A 19,871-nucleotide genomic window follows, 5' to 3' on the forward strand; every position below is an offset into this window, starting at 1 on the left:
AGACACTTAAAGTAGTATAGGAGTTTTGCTATTTGGGTAGCAAAATAACTGATGATGGTCGAAGTATAGGGGATATAAAATGTAGACTGGCAATGGCAAGAAAAGCGTTTCTGAAGAAGAAAAATTTGTTAACGTCGAGTATAGATTTAAATGTCAGGAAGTCGTTTCTGAAAGCATTTGTATGGAGTGTAGCCATGGATGGATTTTAAACGTGAATGATAAATAGTTTAGACAAGAAGAGAATAGAAGCTTTCGAAATGTGGTGCTACAGAAGAATGCTGAAGGTTTGATGGGTAGATCACATAACTAATGAGGAGGTATTGAATAGAATTGGGGATAAGAGGAGCATGTGGCACAACTTGATTAGAAGAAGGGAACGGTTGGTAGGACATGTTCTGAGGCATCAAGGGATCACCAGTTTAGTATTGGAGGGTAGCGTGGAGGATAAACATCGTAGAGGGAAACCAAGAGTTGAATACACTAAACAGATTCAGAAGAATGTAGGCTGCAGTAGGTACTGGGAGATGAAGAAGCTTGCACAGGATAGAGAAGCATGGAGAGCTGCATCAAACCAGTCTCAGGACTGAAGACCACAACAACAACAACTACTACTCAGCCATGAGGGTGGATAACGCATCCCTGAAGGACCCACTTAGGGAAAAAGGACAGAGTGCCAACAAAGCTGACGAGCAACTGTACCGTGTTCAAAGGTTTTGGAGGTCAATAAGCCCATGCAACATTATGCCTCTATGCCTCCACGCAGCATAATGCCTGGACAAACCAAATTATCACGTCGACACTGTTCCTGCGTACACTAACTGCCCACCTCTTGACAGATGACAGTACGACCAGCATTGTCGAACATGATCACTTTGGTTCATAAAATTATGTTATACGGCAGTGACACATGCGAAAGTTACTCTCATCCTTAAGTTTTGCACATGAATGCACTATAAGCGAAAGTGAAGTCGTCTGAAATTGTTGGCTGTGAGACCCTGAAGGTAGACGGAGGCGCCAAACTGGAAAGGTTTCCTTGTCCTCCACCCACAGTGACACTTTTCTTCCACAAAGTGTGAGAACTGTGTGTCTATGGGGCATTTTTGTGTTGGATGATGATGAGTGAAGGGACAGAGAGAAGGATGGTGCAGGCACGTGACCTATCCCTGACAAGTAGCACCAACGGAGCCGCCGGGCTTAGCATCCCCATCTTATGGAGAGATCACCACCAATAGTGCCACATACCCTCACTTCAAGAGTCACTTGAAGGATGTTTGGAATGTGATGCAGCACATTGGCCATTGCGTGGAGTGGAGGAGCTTTAAGCCACCATCCTTTCTCCTCTTTGCCAAAAGGCAACGGGAAACCAACCCAGCCAAGTAACGGCCACGCCCAACATCGGTTAACTTTGGCGATCTGAAGAGAACATACGTACTCAGCAGGGCCGTTGACATGAAGTATGAGGGATAGTCAAATGAAAACCGGACACCGACAACAACAGGGGCGTGGAACGGTTCCATTCAAAAGAAATCACCACTTGCACTAAGACATTTATCCCACCGTGAGACGAGGTGATCAGTTCCTGTTTCGTAGAACGACGTCAGCCGCTGACCGAACCACAATGGCACCCAATCTTGTACTACCTCGTCCGATTGAAACTGACGTCTATGGATTTCTTTTTTCAGGTCTTCAAATCAGTCGATGCGATGTGTAACGCAAAAGCCCAAAATCAGCCGAATTTCATGCAGTTTTAAGAAGCTTACATTTGAAGGGTTACACATGTAATCGGATCGGATCACAGTCGAACTGAAGGAAATGTGTGCAATTACACTGAAGACAAATTACCCCCATTTTTATGAGTTTAAATATACTGACTGAAGGTGAGCTGTGTCGCTTACCACATACAAAATCACTAAAAATGTTCGCAATTCGTTAACGGAATATCCCAGAATGTATCTTGTATCTACTGGATCCGCAGTCACAACCCAGGGTCTTGCCAATAGTTGAGTAATTGGTTGGTTGGTTGGTTGGTTTGGGGAAGGAGACCAGACAGCGAGGTCATCGGTCTCATCGGATTAGGGAAGGACGGGGAAGGAAGTCGGCCGTGCCCTTTGAAAGGAACCATCCCGGCATTTGCCTGGAGCGATTTAGGGAAATCACGGAAAACCTAAATCAGGATGGCCGGACGCGGGATTGAACCGTCGTCCTCCCGAATGCGAGTCCACTGCGCCACCTCGCTCGCTGAGTAATTGGAAGAAGACGTGTACACAACTCAACGACAATGTCGACGAGCCCTTTTCTGACTGAGAAGGTGATGGATACTGTCCTCAGAATTGCCTAAGACATAATCGGGGGACCAGCATGATTAGTTTAGGGCACAATTAATTTTAACGTCTGTTTTATGTCACTGCTCCATAATTCACTGTAGGGGAGGAATCGTCTAATGGTATACGGAAATTCTTTACTCTAATATCTACCAATTTGTTCATACTTTTCGTACCCGTTTAAAATATTTTGGTTATTTGGTTATGATAACTTTGTTTCTCATCCAGCATAATACCGAGATATGTACAGACATGTTTCGTAGTGAAGCAGGGTTGTGACCTTTTTACTCCCTCAAATAGGGAAAGATATAAAGCTCATCACATCTATGTACAGGATGTTCAGATGGATGCTATTGCCACTCACTACAACAAACAGATCGATACTGGCGGGTCCGCAGCTCGTGCGGTAGCGTTCTCGCTTCCCACGTCCGGGTTCCCGGGTTCGATTCCCGGCGGGGTCAGGGATTTTCTCTGCCTCGTGATGACTGGGTGTTGTGTGACGTCCTTAGGTTAGTTAGGTTTAAGTAGTTCCAAGTTCTAGGGGACTGATGACCATAGATGTTAAGTCCCATAGTGCTCAGAGCCATTTGAACCATCTGATACTGGCGGAAACTCTTCCGACAATTTTAACCGTCGGGCCCAACGTCTTAGATGTGAGCAAGTAACTAACGGATTGCTGGTCAAAGAAATAAGTATATCATTGGAGATCCTGCACAAAACAATCTGAAGCAAAAATTGTTTTACACGTGGCATTAGAATAGCAACAGGAAGAGAGTGCATAATTTCCGCCGAATGATATGGAAAGACAAACGGAGACCTACATTGACCTGGTAAGACGTGTGATTCACTTTCCGCCCTACCTCCACGTATCAATGGGAACAGACATAGCATCCTATAAATAAAGAGAAGCGAGAGCTACCACAAGTCAAACATGGGGAATACAATCATTGGCGGGGCATTAAGATGAATATTTTTAGTGATTTTGTATGTGGTAAGCGACACAGCTCGCCTTCTGTCACTATATCTAAACTCATAAAAATAGGGATAATTTGTCTTCAGTATCAGTGCACGCATTTCCTTCAGTTCGACTGTGATCCGATTACATGTGCAACTCTTCAAATGTAAGCTTGTTGAAACTGCATAAAGTTCGGCTGTCCCTGAGGACAGTTAACTGAAATTGTGGACAGATATTTTGTAGGTAGTTGGAGGTACTCAGGGCAACTTGACAGAGGAATTATGTTTGGCCAGGAACTGCTACTCATGCAGACGAGGATATTATATGGTATTTGTTGCTGAAACAACTGACAGAAGGAGACGAGGCTGCGTAACAGGTGCCAGCCGGCAGCAGCCACTAAATCAGAACGACAGGCAGTCTGACAAGTAGAAGTTGCTGCTGTGGTACGAGAGATAGGCAGGTTTACACTGCCGCTGTGAAGACGCAAGGTAACGGCAAAAGGTATATGTGATTCAGCGGTCGTTGCCTCAGTACAAGTGTCGTAGCCACAAAATTGTAATTTTAACCTTGAAGAAATCTGGCTGCGATCGTCAGACATGATGTTGGTGTTAGTCATTCTCTTATGTCTGTCCTCCAACGCATCACATTCTTCCCAAAGACGGCTGTCTTAGCGGAGCTGTGGTGGTAGAATTCTGAATTTTGGCTTTTCACTATAACTTCTACCTTAGAAGTCACACTGTTCAAAAATGGCTCTGAGCACTATGCGACTTAACTTCTGAGGTCATCAGTCGCCTAGTACTTAGAACTAATTAAACCTAACTAACCTAAGGACATCACACACATCCATGCCCGAGGCAGGATACGAACCTGCGACCGTAGCGGTCACGCGGTTTCAGACTGAAGCGCCTTTAACCGCACGGCCACACTGGCCGGCAGAAGTCACACTGTCAGTATTCTGCAGATGGTTACTACGTAATGGTTTCTTCCTTTAATAGAAGAGGACGAAGTCGCTAGGTGCCATGCGAAGAGAGTACTACGGAGAGACTTAGAATATGATAGCCCAAAGAAGGAATACGTGTTGCTGTGTTCTTTGCGGAGTGAGACGGGATCCTTTGGTGGAGCAATACAGTTTCCTGCATAACATAGTTCCTGCAGCCTCACCACGAGATTTCGGTAGTATACCCCTGCGACTGTTTGTCACTTGCGAGAACAGTATGTCCAACCCTGCACGATGGTAGTCCCAAAAAACGCTTAGCGTCAACTTACCCGGTGGTAGGTGTGTCTTCACCTTTTCCTGCGATGCCGAATCCATATGGTGCCACCGTTACCATTGCTCCTTTGTCACGAGGTCGTAGTGACAGAGACAGCAGTCTTACACGGTGATTAGACAGCTAAAGAGATAATCTGTATTGACCTGATGCAGTTGCAGCATTTCCGACAGTTTGAGCATTTTGAATGGACGCGCGCTCATGGAGTCAGGCGTACTGCGACTTTTGTCCCTTAGAACTGTCGTTCAGGTTGTGGAAAACTGATTCAAGAACGTTTTCCTCTTCTACCACTATCGTCTTGATTCTGGCGCGACGGTCTTCGTTCATGAAGGCCAACAATTCTGTAGCGATTCGCGGTTCCACACAGAGAGATGGTCTGACGCTCCGTTCTTCGCCGTTTGAACTTGTTTGGCTACACCAGAAGCAATCTCACCACTTAAAATCTACGTCACATTTTTGCTGCACATTTCCAACGACTCATAAATGGCTCTAAGCAATATGGGACTTAACATCTGAGGTCATCAGTCCCCTAGACTGAGAACTACTTAAACCTAACTAACCTAAGGACATTACACACATCCATGCCCGAGGCAGGATTCGAACCTGCGACCGTAGCAGCAGCGCTGCTCCGGACTGAAGCGATTAGAACCGCTCGGTCACAGCGGCCGGCTGCAACGACTCAGCATGGACTTCTGCAGCACTGTTCTTCAAACGCAGAAAACGAACTACCACACCATAGTCTCTGTCTTCAGTGTTCCCCATTTTGCTTTGCCCCCTCCAGGATGTGCCAACGTTCGATGGTACGAACAATCCGATGTGTACCTGCAGTGCAGACATCTACTCGCAAACAACAAAGAAAATAATAACGTATCTTTATTTTTTGATGTTGATAATCATAAGTTCATGACTACCCCTCATACTGCGTACAAATATATATATGGAACCAACAGGACTAGTTCGTTAAACTGGATAAATATAAAACCCCTAATACTGCGTACAAATATATATATGGAACCAACAGGACTAGTTCGTTAAACTGGACAAATATAAAACTTTATATTTGTTGTTACGCATTTTAATTTTTAATTACTTACCTTTATATCAACTTTTACTTCGTGTCGGTTGTGTATTTCATTGTCCGAAAAGTGGTGGACTCTCTTTTTCGAACTGGCTGTAAAAACCTAACTTAATTTTTAATAATGCAATTTATAATACGAAACAGTTATCAAAATCACCTGGTTTGGGGGATATATGGGAATTTACTAGTAACGGTCACCAGGCGTATAAATCATAAAGCAGTTATTGCCCCTGTGACTAAATATTGATGAGTAAGCTAACACGACCGGCAGATACGAACGTTCTCTTTCATCATGACTATAGCTCGTCTCACACAGAATCATTAACTATGGCGTCCGCTACTCGTGGTCTTGCGGTAGCGTTCTCGCTACCCGCGCCCGGGGTCCCGGATTCGAGTCCCGGCGGGGTCAGGGGTTTTCTCTGCCTCGAGACGACTGAGTGTTGTGTGTCTTTCATCATCATTTCATCCTCATTCACTCGCAAGTTGCCGTAGTGGCGTTAAAGAACTTGTGGAGCGGCGGCCGAACCGCCCCGCGAGGGGTCTCCCAGGCACCAATGTCGTAAGCTCATTATTATTTTTATTATTAACTATGGCGAAAGTGCAATAGTTTATTACCTAGTGCACCTAATTGTTGTACTGTCTGACTTTTTTGTTCCATGACTTTAAAATGGTGACTGAAAGTGTGAAGTTTACTCCAGCCGTTGAAATGCTCGCCTGTCTAACAAAATGTTTTGCAGTATTTGACAAGAGGTCTTTTACGAATAAAATGACAAAATTGGCAAATCACTGCTAAAGGACTTTCCCCGCTAAGGAACAAAAGATAAGTGGCAGACTGAGTTTCTAAAATATTCACTTTTTGAACTTGGGCCAGGCTAATAGGGTTTCCTTCATAGACTGAGCCTCACTTCAGTATTACCGGTTTCACACTCTTTGTCAGCTACTTTCCCAGTACAATATCATTTATGGTTTTTTCATCTTATATGGCAACTCTCAATATCTCTCTCATACAAGCACTTACACGTACGTTGATTTTTTTGTCTTCGGCAAAATTGTCCCAAGGATTCATATCGATGTTTCCTCTTTTATTATTTGGCAGTAATAATCACCTACCAACTATTCTAGCTCTCTGAGGTACTGTGCTGAAAAGAAAGAAGAATTCTACAACATTCTCACCATCCCAGAAGTCCAAGGGAATGGAAGAAAAGAAAGAAAACCTGGGCAGCATGGACACGAGTACGTGTCGAAGATATCAGTGGCCAAACTCATTCAATGTACAATTAGTTCACATCAACAATACGCTTAACTTGTCTTGTTAGACATCGGTTCGTCCCAGCAATAAAACCAAATTATTACGAGTCCCCAGTTCCAGTTCAGTTGTTCCGGAGGTTTAGAAATTGCAGTAAGATAATTTCAGCATCTGGAAATTACGTTCTGTGGTGTCACCGCCAGACACCACACTTGCTAGGTGGTAGTTTTAAATTGGCCGCGGTCCATTGGTACATGTCGGACCCGCGTGTCGCCACTGTGTGATCGCAGACCGAGCGCCACCACAAGGCAGGTCTCGAGATACGGAATAGACTCGCCCCAGTTGTACGGACGACGTAGCTAGCGACTACACTGACGAAGCCTTGCTCATTTGCAGAGCAGATAGTTGGAATAGCCTTCAGCTAAGTCCATGGCTACGACCTAGCAAGGCGCCATTAGTAACATTGCATGTATCTAAAGAGTCTCACTTGTATCGTCACAATCTCCAGACGTACCAAAAGGATGGATTAAAGTTAAGTATTCCAGAAGCTACGTACTTTTCTTTATAGTATTCATTACGTATCCTGTTTCAGACCTCACGTCATCCTGCTTTAACTTAGCGCGTGCCTTTCGGCTTCCTCTCATTGTGTCTAGGCTGTCTTGTCTAGACACAACACGTTCTACATACTCTCTCGACGTACTGTGTTAGCTTTCTTAAGTCTTTTTAAACCACTACTAGTTGACAGTATCTTCAATTTGGCAACACTGTCTTTACAACGGCATAATGTTTTACTATATATTGGTTTATTGGAGGTAGCAATTTCCGCTCTTGTGATCTGACAACTTACTCAACCAATGAAGATGTGAAATCGCATACTGCAGCTAAAGATCTTTCACTTAGCAGGACACTGCCAGAGGCCAAAGTCATGGTAGGTACCCGTATAAATGGTAGGAGTAGTCAGTTACTTATACTTCACTCTATGCAACACAAGTCACTAAATGGCTGGCTTAGAACTACGGCGTTTGGTCATCACACATCAAAACTGATGGTAGAGAAACGTATTTTTCAGCAATGGGTAAAAGTGTACGAATTTGAGTTGATGGTACAGTCTGAAACGGGTTTTCATTATTATTTGTCTTTCACTCAAAATTCATACATCTGTTCAACAATGATTTTAGAACAGGATCAAAGACGAGACTTTAACAGCCACTCAAGCGATCGGCTTACGTCTGAAACTGTAAATAAACAGCCACCATAAAAACGGTAAGCCTCCGTATTTGTCAGTTACACAGATGTCCACTCTGGCAATTCTCAGTTCCAGATGATCATTTCGGATGGGCGGGAAACACTGTTTTCGATTTCGATACGTCAGTTTTTCTCATTGTTATTGATTGATGGAACATGAAGGCAGCCAACGTTCAAATAGACAAAAGACAACGCCTGGTGTAACTCCTTGGATATCACAGGGCATATGGTATTTAACTGATGAAAGGAGAAAATATAAAAGTGCAGCAAATGAAGCAGGCAAAAGGAAATATAGACGTCTGAGAAATGAGACTGACCGAAAGTGCAAGCAGGAATAACTACAGGACAAATACAAGGCTACAGAAGCATACACAGCCAGGGGAAAGATGGTACCACTTACAGGAAAATTAAAGAGGCCTTTGGTCAAATGAGAAGAAGATGCACGATTATCGACAGCTCTGAATGGGGACCAAAACTAAGAAAGAAGGGTTCAAAAATGGTTCAAATGGTTCTGAGCACTATGGGACTTAACATCTGTGGTCATCAGTCCCCTAGAACTTAGAACTACTTAAACCTAACTAACCTAAGGACATCACACACATCCATGCCCGAGGCAGGATTCGAACCTGCGACCGTAGCGGTCACGCGGTTCCGGACTGAAGCGCCTAGAACCCCACGGCCACACCGGCCGGCCAAGAAAGAAGGGAAATTTTACTAAAATAAATATCTCTATTGCAGTCAATATATTTATTTATGATGCCGGAAGGCACAATCATCAGCTTTTGGCATACGCTGCAGCTCCACTCACCGTCTACGCGGGTCACAGATGGCGATTTACTGTGATCTGACGATGATCTTTCAGTACTGAAACGCTTCACCAGAAATAAAAATCTGTTTTGCAATCAAGACTGGTTATTTCGTTACAGCCAAATTTACATCCAAATATGTTGCCAAAAATTATTAAAGAACGATGAGCTAATGGGTAGGATGAGCATAGACAAGGGCTGTACAAGGGAAATGAACCTGGAGGACATATTATAGGAAGGGAAGAAGACGTGGACGAAGATGAGATGGGAGATATGGTACTGCGAGAAGAAAATGACAGCCACTGAAAGACCTGTGTCAAGGCAAGGCCCACGGAATAGACGATTTGCCGTCACAGCTAATGATATCATTTGGAGAGCCAGCCATGGGAGAACTGTTTCACCTGGTGTGCAAAATGTATGAGACTGTTGAATATGTCATGGTTGCAAAATAGTGACACGGATTATTTACAGGAGAATGGAAAATCTGATGCATTGGGTTTAACATCCTGTCGACGTTGAGGTCATTAGGGAAAACTGGTGGAAGCCGACCTCATGGAAGATCAGTTTTAATTCTGGAAAAATGTAGGAAAATGCCATGATCCTAACACTTCTCTCAGAAGATAATTTCAGGAAATACTAATCTATGTTTGGAGCATTTGTATAGAGAAAACTTTTGACAGTGTTGACTGGAGTAAAACTCTTTGAAGGTAGCACGGGAAAAGTGCACGAAAGAAAAGGTTATCTATAACTTGCACAGAAACTAGACGGCTGTTATCAAGTCGAAGGTCGTGAAAGGGAAGAAGAGCTTGAGGAAGCAGTGAAACACGATTGTAGCCTGTCCTCGATGTTCCTTAATCTCTACATTAAGTAAGAAGTGGAGGAAACCGAAAAAAATCTGCCTAAGGAGTTAAAGTTTAGGGAGAAGAAACAAAAATTTCGAGATTTGCCGATAACATTGTACTATGTCAAATCTGAAAGGCTTCCCCCAACCCCATTTTTATTTCCTTTTAATTTTTCTTTTTTTAAGCCAAATTAGGGCTGTAAATACGAATTCAGTATATCCATTCCCAGTTTAGGGCCCTTCCTGATTCGTGCTGCTACCGGTAACTCTGCCGCACGGCGCTGCTGTGCGTTGGGCTTTACACGTCCATGGCGTTAGAACAACGAAGTATGATGCGTTTCGTACGTAGCAAGTAACAGACGCCAATCGAGGTCTACAGGGAGACGCAGATGGGGGAAACTGTCTTATATTGAGAACTACGACGAGGTGGTGGTGGTCTGAGTGCGGCGGCCGTGGAGTCTTTCTTGACAATGAGCGGTCGGAGAGGCCGCATTCATCGCTAACACCAAGAGCTGCTGCGTGAATGCAATAGTGAAATAATATCGGAGTGAACTCATTGGGCCATTCCCCGGAAGCTTGCATATCGTATGGGAATGCTTACGACATCATTCACGGGTCCTTCAGAGAGCGTAAGGTTTCATGTCAGTGGGTGCCTATGCAGTTGGATGATATGATGAAAGCCAAGCGAATGATATCTTCACTGAATCATCCAGAATGGTAATCCATGGAGGGTGAAGGTTTCCTGGACCGCATTGTTACTGGCGATGTAACATGGATACTGCATTTGGCGCCAGAATCCAAGCATCAGAGCATGGTGTGGAAACATCGCACTTCACCTGTCTCATCTTTTAGAAATGATGTTAACTGTCTTCTGTGATTGCCGTGCACCGCTCCTGCTGGATTTCATGCCACAAAGTCCCGTTGTCAATGCCAACAGCTATTGTTTCACATTGTCACGTGTGACGGCTGCCATCAGGCGAAGGCACTAAGGGATACTCGGTGTCGACAACGTGATTCTTGCACCAGGACAGTGCGAGACCACATGTGGCAATCAGAACTGCCGGAAAGCTCCAGCGAGTTAACTGGGAGATTCTGTACCACCCACTCTACAGTCCAGACTTCACCCCCAGTGATTTCCACATTTTTGGACCACGGAAGAAGTTCGTGGCAGGACAGCGATTCACAAGTAACAATGAAGCCAAGACAGCAGTTCGACGGTGATTCCATAGCCGGACGAATTCTGTCGCAGGGGTATCTGAAGTTTAGCGCTGCGATGAGACAAATGTGTGAACCGTTGATGGGACAATGTGGAAAAATAATGTAAGGTATATAGAATAGGATGTGCATTTGTCGTTACTTGTATGTACTTTACATTGGAAAATAGAAAATAGGAGCAAAGACCTCCTGATTTGCCGGCCCTAGTGGACGAGTGGTTCTAGGCGCTACAGTCTGGAACCGCGTGACCGCTACGGTCGCAGGTTCGAATCCTGCCTCGGACATGGATGTGTGTGATGTCGTTAGGTTAGTTAGTTTTAAGTAGTTCTAAGTTCTAGAGCACTGATGACCTCAGAAGTTAAGTCCCATAGTGCTCAGAAACATTTGATTTTGAACTACCTGATTTTCCCTCATAACTCTGTCAGAGACAGCACAGGATTTGGCAAAGCAGTTCAAACGAATGGACAATGTCTTGAAACGAAGATATAGGATGAACATCAATAAAAACCGAAACAAGGGCAATGGAATGTAGTCGAATTAACATGCATAATACTACAACGTAAATGACACATTAATGTTGATAAGTCTTTACATTTGTTTCAGTGTCTAGTGACATGACAAGTTTAATGTAGTTATGATATTAGGTTTAAAAAGGGAAATGGATAGGATAAAGTTAGATTTAGTGGGAATTAGTGAAGATCGGTGGCAGGAGGAACAAGACTTTTGGTCAGGTGAATAGAGGGTTATAAATACAATATCAAATAGGGGTAATGCAGGCGTAGGTTTAATAATGAATAGAAAAATAGGCGGGTAAGCTACTACAAACAGCATAGTGAACGCATTATTGTGGCCAAGATAGACACAAAGCCCACGCCTATTACAGTGGTAAGGTTTATATGCCAAATACCTCTGCAGATGATGAAGAAATTTATGACATGTATGATGAGATAAAAGAAATAATTCGAGTAGTGAAGGGAGATGAAAGTTTAATAGTCATGGGTGACTGGAATTCGACAGTTGGAAAAGGAAGACAAGGAAACGTAGTAGGTGAATATGGATTGGGGCTAAGAAACGAAAGAGGAAGCCGCCTGGTAGCAATTTGCACAGAGCATAACTTAATCTTAGCTAACACTCGTTTCAAAAATCATGAAAGAGGTTGTATACATGGAAGAACCCTGGAAATACTAAAAGGTTTCAGATAGATTATATAATGGTAAAGCAGAGGTTTAGAAAGCAGATTTTAAATTGTAAGACAGTTCCAGGGACAGATGTGGACTCTGACCACAATCTATTTGTTATGAACTGTAAATTAAAACTGAAGAAACTGCAAAAAGGTAGGGATTTAAGGAGATGGGACCTGGATAAACTGAAAGAACCAGAGGTTGTACAGAGTTTCAGGGAGAGCATAAGGGAACAATAGCAAGGAATGGAGGAAGGAAATACAGTAGAAGAAGAATGGGTAGCTTTGAGGAATGAAATAGTGAAGGCAGCAGAGGATTAAGTAGGTACAAAGGCGAGGGCTAGTACAAATCCTTAGGTAACAGAAGAGATACTGAATTTAATTGATGAAAGGAGAAAATACAAAAATGCAGCAAGTGAAGCAGGCAAAAAGGAATACAAACGTCTCAAAAATAAGATCGACAGGAAGTGCAGAAGGGCTAAGCAGGGATGGCTAGAGGAGAAATGTAAGGATGTAGAGGCTTATCTCATAAGGGGTAAGATAGATACTGTCTACAGGAAAATTATAGAGACCTTTAGAGAAAAGAGAACCACTTGCATAAATATCAAGAGCTCAGATGGAAACCCAGTTCTAAGCAAAGAAGGGAAAGCAGCAAGGTGGAAGGAGTATATAGAGGGTCTATACAAGGACGATGTACTTGAGGACAATATTATGGAAATGGAAGAGGATGTAGATGAAGATGAAATGGGAGATATGATACTGCGTGAAGAGTTTGACCGGAGCACTGAAAGACCAAAGTCAAAATAAGGCCCTGGGAGTGGACAACATTCCATTAGAACTACTGACAGCCTTGGGAGAGCCATTCCTGACAAAACTCTACCATCTGGTGAGCAAGATGTACGAGACAGGCGAAATACCCTCAGACTTCAAGAACAATATAATAATTCCAATCCCAAAGAAAGCAGGTGTTGACAGATGTGAAAATTACCGAACTATCAGTTTAATAAGTCACAGCTGCAAAATACTAACGCCAATTCTTTACAGACGAATGAAAAAACTGGTAGAAACCGACCTCGGAGAAGGTCAGTTTGGATTCTGTAGAAATGTTGGAACACATGAGGCAATACTGACCCTATGACTTTTCTTAGAAGAAAGATTAAGGAAAGGCAAACCTACGTTTCTAGCATTTATAGACTTAGAGAAAGCTTTTGACAATGTTGACTGTAATACTCTCTTTCAAATTCTGGAAGTGGCAGGGGTAAAATACAGGAATCGAAAGGCTATTTACAATTTGTACAGAAAGCAGATGGCAGTTATAAGGATCGAGGGACATGAAAGGGATCAATGTTTGGGAAGGGAGTGAGACAGGTTTGTAGCCTCTCCCCGATGCTATTCAATCTGTATATTGATCAAGCAGTAAAGTAAACGAAAGAAAAGTCCGGAGTAGGTATTAAAATCCATGGAGAAGAAATAAAAACTTTGAGGTTCGCCGATGACATTGTAATTCTGTCAGAGACAGCAAAGGACTTGGAAGAGCAGTTGAATGGATAGTGTGTTGAAAGGAGGATATAAGATGAACATCAACAAAAGCAAAACGAGGATAATGGAATGTAGTCGAATGTAGTCGGGTGATGCTGCGGGAATTAGATTAGGAAATGAGACACTTAAAGTAGTGAAGGAGTTTTGCTTTTGGTGAGCAAAACAACTGATGATGGTCGAAGTAGAGAGGATATAAAATATATACTGGCAATGGCAAGGAAAGCGTTTCTGAAAATGACAAATTTGTTAACATCGAGTATTAATTTAAGTGTCACGAAGTAGTTTCTGAAAGTATTTTTATAGAGTGTGAAACGTCCCCTTAGAAAAATTGTTGAATTACTGTGCTGGTAAACCCCTTACGTTATTTGATTTTCAAACAGCTGAGTAGAACTGAACGTACTCAGACATTTCGCTCTTTACTTGTTCTTATTAACACTAAACTGACACACAATATTTTTAGCGCAACGCAATCTGACTTTCAAAAATCCCTAAAAAAGAATGGCCCTGACTAACAATAATCTATACCTTTCATGAATCACTTACCTCACAAAAATCTTCGTTACTCAAACTACTGCAATACAGCGTATTCTCATACTGCCAGCCAAATAAATGATTCTAACTACTGAAGGGATTAACTACTGATAGGCATACTTAGCAAATGAAAGATTTTGATAAAGAACAAACAATGTATTTACCTTAATAGTGTTCAAAAGTCATAATATATATATCAGTTAATGACATCCAGTCTTACAAATGTACTGTCTCTGATGGACACACGTCCAGATCATCCTCTCTCGAAACTCCGCCATCTCTCTGCCCACATCCACCACTGCTGGCGGCTCACCTCCAACTGCGCAACGCTACGCGCTGTTAACAGCCAACTGCCCAACACTACAATAGCCAACAACAATGCAAACCAGCCACAGACTGTACACAGTACAGTCAGTGATTTTCATATAGAGCGCTACATGGCGTTACCAACATAAAAACCTACAGCCTACTTACAAGTGTAGCCACGTATGGAAGTGAAACATGGACGATAAATAGTTTGGACAAGAAGAGAATAGAAGCTTTCGAAATGTGGTACTACAGAAGAATGCTGAAGATTAGATGGGTAGATCACATAACTAATCAGGAGGTACTGAACTGAATTGAGGAGAAGAGGAGTTTGTGGCACAACTTGACTATAAGAAGGGATCGGTTGGTAGGACATGTTCTGAGGCATCAAGGGATCACCAATTTAGTACTGGAGGTCAGCATGGAGGAGACAAAGGGATGAATACACTAAGCAGATTCAGAAGGATGTAGGCTGCAGTAGGTACTGGGAGATGAAGAGGCTTGCACAGGATAGAGTAGCATGGAGAGCTGCATCAAACCAGTCTCAGGACTGAAGATATTAGGTATTGAATTAATTTCCTCTTCACCTTTTTAAATTAGGTATGATATTATTAAATAATTTTGCACCTTGTTATGTGGCTTGCCAACACATCAAATTTTCGAGAGTGAGGCCAATACAAGTCAAATGAACTATGCAGTCGCATAATCACTTGTCAGAAATATGACCTCCAGTGAACTATATTTAAATGTGATATTGATGGTTTAAAGGGAAAGTGGCATAAAAAGAAAATCGTGTGGAATAATAGTATTTTCATTTTATTTTGTTGTAGTGTGTAAGGGAAGATGAGAGTAACTGTAAGCACACAAAACATGAAAGGTAATGTGAGGTTATAATTGTCACGTAACGTGATTCGCATTCTGGCCCTTGCCATTCGCAACCAAACCTTTTAATGACTCATATATTATTATGCTATCGGGAATTCTGCTCCTTGTGCAGCAATCTGACTGTTACACGACAAATTACACTGCCGTTTGTGAAAAGTTCGAAAAAGTGAAGGAATTACCCGAATAGCGTCACACTTATTGGAAGTGGCGACGGGTCTTCAAGCAATACGTGATACGTTTTGCAGCGAGATACGGTACACGTAGGCCTACCAGAGCCCTCTCGTGTCGGTCCGACAGGGTTGGTGTTGCACCTGGCGTAGTCGGTGCAGAGTTGTCACAAGAGGTGGAGGCAATACAGTAAATGCCAGAATGCCTTGTCGACACTCAAAGGGAGCCATATCGGCATGTGAGCGAGTTCGAATGGGGCAGAACGACCGGTCTCCGGGAAACGGGCTTGTCATACCGTGACATCTCGGCTCGCAGGTGGAATGCTGCTACGACAGTGATGCGTGTGTGGAAGCAGTGGATAAAGGAAGGTCGTACGCAGCGGCGAGAGGGAACTGGACCACAGAACGGGATGACCGTCATCTTGTCCGCACGGCCACTACGGACCGTACAGCGTCATCCATAGTGTTGACTCGTCGCTGGACCACTGCACAAGGTGTGAACTTGTCTGCATCGACGGTTCGTCGCCGTCTGCTGCAGGTTGGTCTGCTTGCACGCATGCCATTACGTCAGCTTCCATTGTCCAGAAACCATAAGCTCCTCCGACTGCAATGGGCACGTGAACACCGTCACTGGGGTACTGAGTGGCAACATGTAATCTTTTCGGACGAGTCGCGCTTTAACGTGTCCTACAGTGATGGTCGCATACGTGTCCATAGGTACCATGGTGAATGTGGTGTCACCGCTAGACACCATACTTGCTAGGTGGTAGCCTTTAAATCGGCCGCGGTCCGTTAGTATACGTCGGACCCGCGTGTCGCCACTATCAGTGATTGCAGACCGAGCGCCGCCACACGGCAGGTCTAGAGAGACTTCCTAGCACTCGCCCCAGTTGTACAACCGACTTTGCTAGCGATGGTTCACTGACAAAATATGCTCTCATTTGCCGAGACGATAGTTAGCATAGTCTTCAGCTCGTCATTTGCTACGACCCAGCAAGGCGCCAGTACCAGTTACTATTGATACTGTAATAATGTACCGTCAAGAGCGATGTTCACCAATTATGGATTAAAGTTAAGTATTCCAGCAGCTCCGGACGTTTTTTGCTAGTCTCATTTGCTTGACCTGTTCCAGACCTCACGCCAGCCTACGTGAGCTAAAACGCGTGCCTTTCGGCTCCCTGTCATAGTGGGTTGGCTGTTTTGCCAATCCACAACAGTGAGCGCAACCTGGAGGGCTGCATTGTGGAGTGGAATAGCGGACAGACACCGCGTGTGATGGTTTGGGACGCCATTGATTACAACAACCGATCTCGCCTCATACGTGTTGCGAGCACTTTGAACAGCAACCGGTACCTACCGGAGGTTGTGGAGCCTGAGGTACTCCCCCTGCTTCAGGCATCTCCACAGGCCACATTTCAACAGGACAACGCTCGGCCACATATAGCAAGGAATGTACAGCCCTTCTTCGAAGAGCGACGGGTGCCATTGCTTCCCTGGCCTGCACGTTCGCCAGACATGTCAACTATCGTAACTGCTGTCACGGATTGGTGGGCACGGATACAAACTGCGTTGAGGGAAACCCCTCAGGAACGTATTCAGAACCTTATTGATTCAATGCCACGGCGTGTAGCACCCTTAATTGCAGCGCATGGTGGCCACACGATATGCTGAATAGTATGGCTCAAAGGACGTATACAGATTTGAAAAGGTAATCATATGTTACTTGTCATGTACCTAACCCGTGGTATTAAATTAATTGAATTCATGCGTTTCCATCTTGGTGTTGCAATTTCTACAAACGGTAGTGTACTAAGGAAATGGAAGAGTATTGGTTTCTAAGTTCGAACAGTCGGTGGTACTCAATCACGCGGAAATATCATCAGCTGCCAGTCAGGGAGCGTGCACATATCAACACCATTACTCGGTCAAGAAGACAGCGATCTCGACAGTCATGGGCAAGACTGCGAGCGAGCTCAACAGAATATCGTTATGGAAATGCAGACCGAACTGCCTTCGCAACAATATGTAAGAGATAACAGGTAGCAGCCAACATCGCCTAGCAGGAGTTTCACTAAATAATAGATTTGTTAAGCAAATGTCGCTGACGGCTCGAGAACAGCAGAACCGATTCGGTCATTACGAATGATGTAATAGAGCGGAGCCTCTCCTCAGCGACATAAATGATCCACTGCCGTTAGTCCAGAGCACTATATCAGTAGAATCGAGGACGTTCATGTCGTCCACACTCGATTCTTCGGTTGTGGTCCTGGTGTAGTAACATCTTGTATGTTGCTCAGACCTACTGCCTCTTGTGAAGATCACCGATCCGCAGCCATGGATAATGAAGTTCAGCATCCAGTAGTGGAGTCAGCAAAGAAGCCAGCAATGACGGTTAGTTCAGGGCTCTTCCAACACCGCTCTGGGCAGAAGCTGTACGAAACTTCCAGCGTCGCACGAGTCTGACGCCCTACCGTACCGAAGTTGCAGCCACAGAATTCAGCACGACATCACGGCATCAGACATCGCAGTCCACGTGATGGGACAATGCAGGTGGTGATCTGGGGAGGACTGAATTCTATCCGTAACTACCTGTAAATCAAGCTCACACATCGCTGTCTCCGCCATCTCCACGCTGGCTTACCGACGGGACGTACCTACATCTCCTGCGGGCGGCGAACGGCCGCACCAGGATGTCATCGACTTCCTCTCCAAACTGATGCAGCGTCTTCGGCAGCCTCGAGTCCGCTGCTGGTTTCAGAGGATTACGTAGACACCAGACATAGCACAAGACACTGCATCGACTTATATTAAACTGAATTCTTTGAATACTGCTTTATTGCGTCTAACGGCGCTACAGAGGTCGTCGGTCTGCATCCTGACAAAACAGTAGGGATTTCCGGTCCGGCCGTGGGTGACTGTTACAATACATTATTTACAAAAATAAGTATATATAAATTTTCTTATGTACTAAAATTCTGGTAATATAGAAATAGAGGCAGATGATATGATCGTTAAACGAGATATCAAGGAATAACTATTACACGTAATTCATATTTCATGAGAAACATTATACATACTGGAAGACAGACGTTTTCCTAAAGGTGATGAGTGTCATGGCGCATAATGTAATCGAAAGTTGCCCGAGTTCACGAATCATGACACCTTATCCCTGTGTTCTATCTCTTTTATTACAAAAAAATCCTTGTCACTTTTCGTAAACTTCGAAACTGTTGATAGGCAGTTTGCCTTCTTTAGGACTCAAGTCGTTTCATACCAGTTTAAACGTTTCTCCTGATGAGCAGAAACTGTGCTTTAGTTCACGTTACTTCCATATTATTTCTCTTATCTGGGGAATTTTGTTTCCTTTACTTAGAATTGACCGGAAACACATCCTTGAGAAATGTAGCCAACATTTTGATAAACTCCGCCAATCTTGAAGGACACCAAGAGACCGCATACCTTTTCAAGCAAGAAATGACTTAGTACAAAATAATGGCTCACCAACTTTGGAAGAGATGAAACTGCTTTGAAGAAATTGAAGAACAATAGATCACAGTGAAACTGTTCCAGGCTAGTCAGTTAGAACGGATTTTATTCAAAGTGTTCATCTCGGTATGGGATGAGTAGAAAATGCCACAGCAGTGGACGAAAGTAATTATATGCCTTGTAAAGAAGAAAGGAGATATGTTGGAATATGACCACTATTCAAGAATTATGGTGCTAAACTTCGGATATGAAGCATTCTTCGACATACTCTTTGATCGTCTCCGCCCAGTTGTTCAAAGAGAAAGATGGATCATACCAGTGTGGATTTCTCCTTCGGAAATCAACAATGGGTCAGTTATTCATCCTAATGAAAGTTTTATAAAAGGTAATTGAATTTGGGCGTGACAGTCATTGCCATTCCATCGACTAGTCAGCAATAACAGTGTAGACAGGGAACAACTGTACCACGCCTTGATTGAGGTAGGAGCTGCAGCAATATTGTTAATGCTTGTGAGAATGATAACGAACGAGTCACAGAGTGGAATGAGAACTTGATAAATGGTTTCTGATGCACCACAGATATAAGATGGAGTAAAGGAAGGAGGTGCGCTGGCGTGTCTCCTCTTATGTGAAGCTCTGGGGAATGTCACAACGGACGCAAACCTTCTGTGCAGGGAAACGATCTGAATATGAATTCCTGCAGATACTGAATTACGACAATGACATAGATATAGTCACAAGAACAGGGAAGACAGTCGAGGAGACATTTACCGCACTTGACCAGGGCAGTTGGGGTATGGGA

Source organism: Schistocerca serialis, chromosome 1 (genome assembly GCF_023864345.2).
Source record: "Schistocerca serialis cubense isolate TAMUIC-IGC-003099 chromosome 1, iqSchSeri2.2, whole genome shotgun sequence".
Classification (NCBI taxonomy): domain Eukaryota; kingdom Metazoa; phylum Arthropoda; class Insecta; order Orthoptera; family Acrididae; genus Schistocerca; species Schistocerca serialis.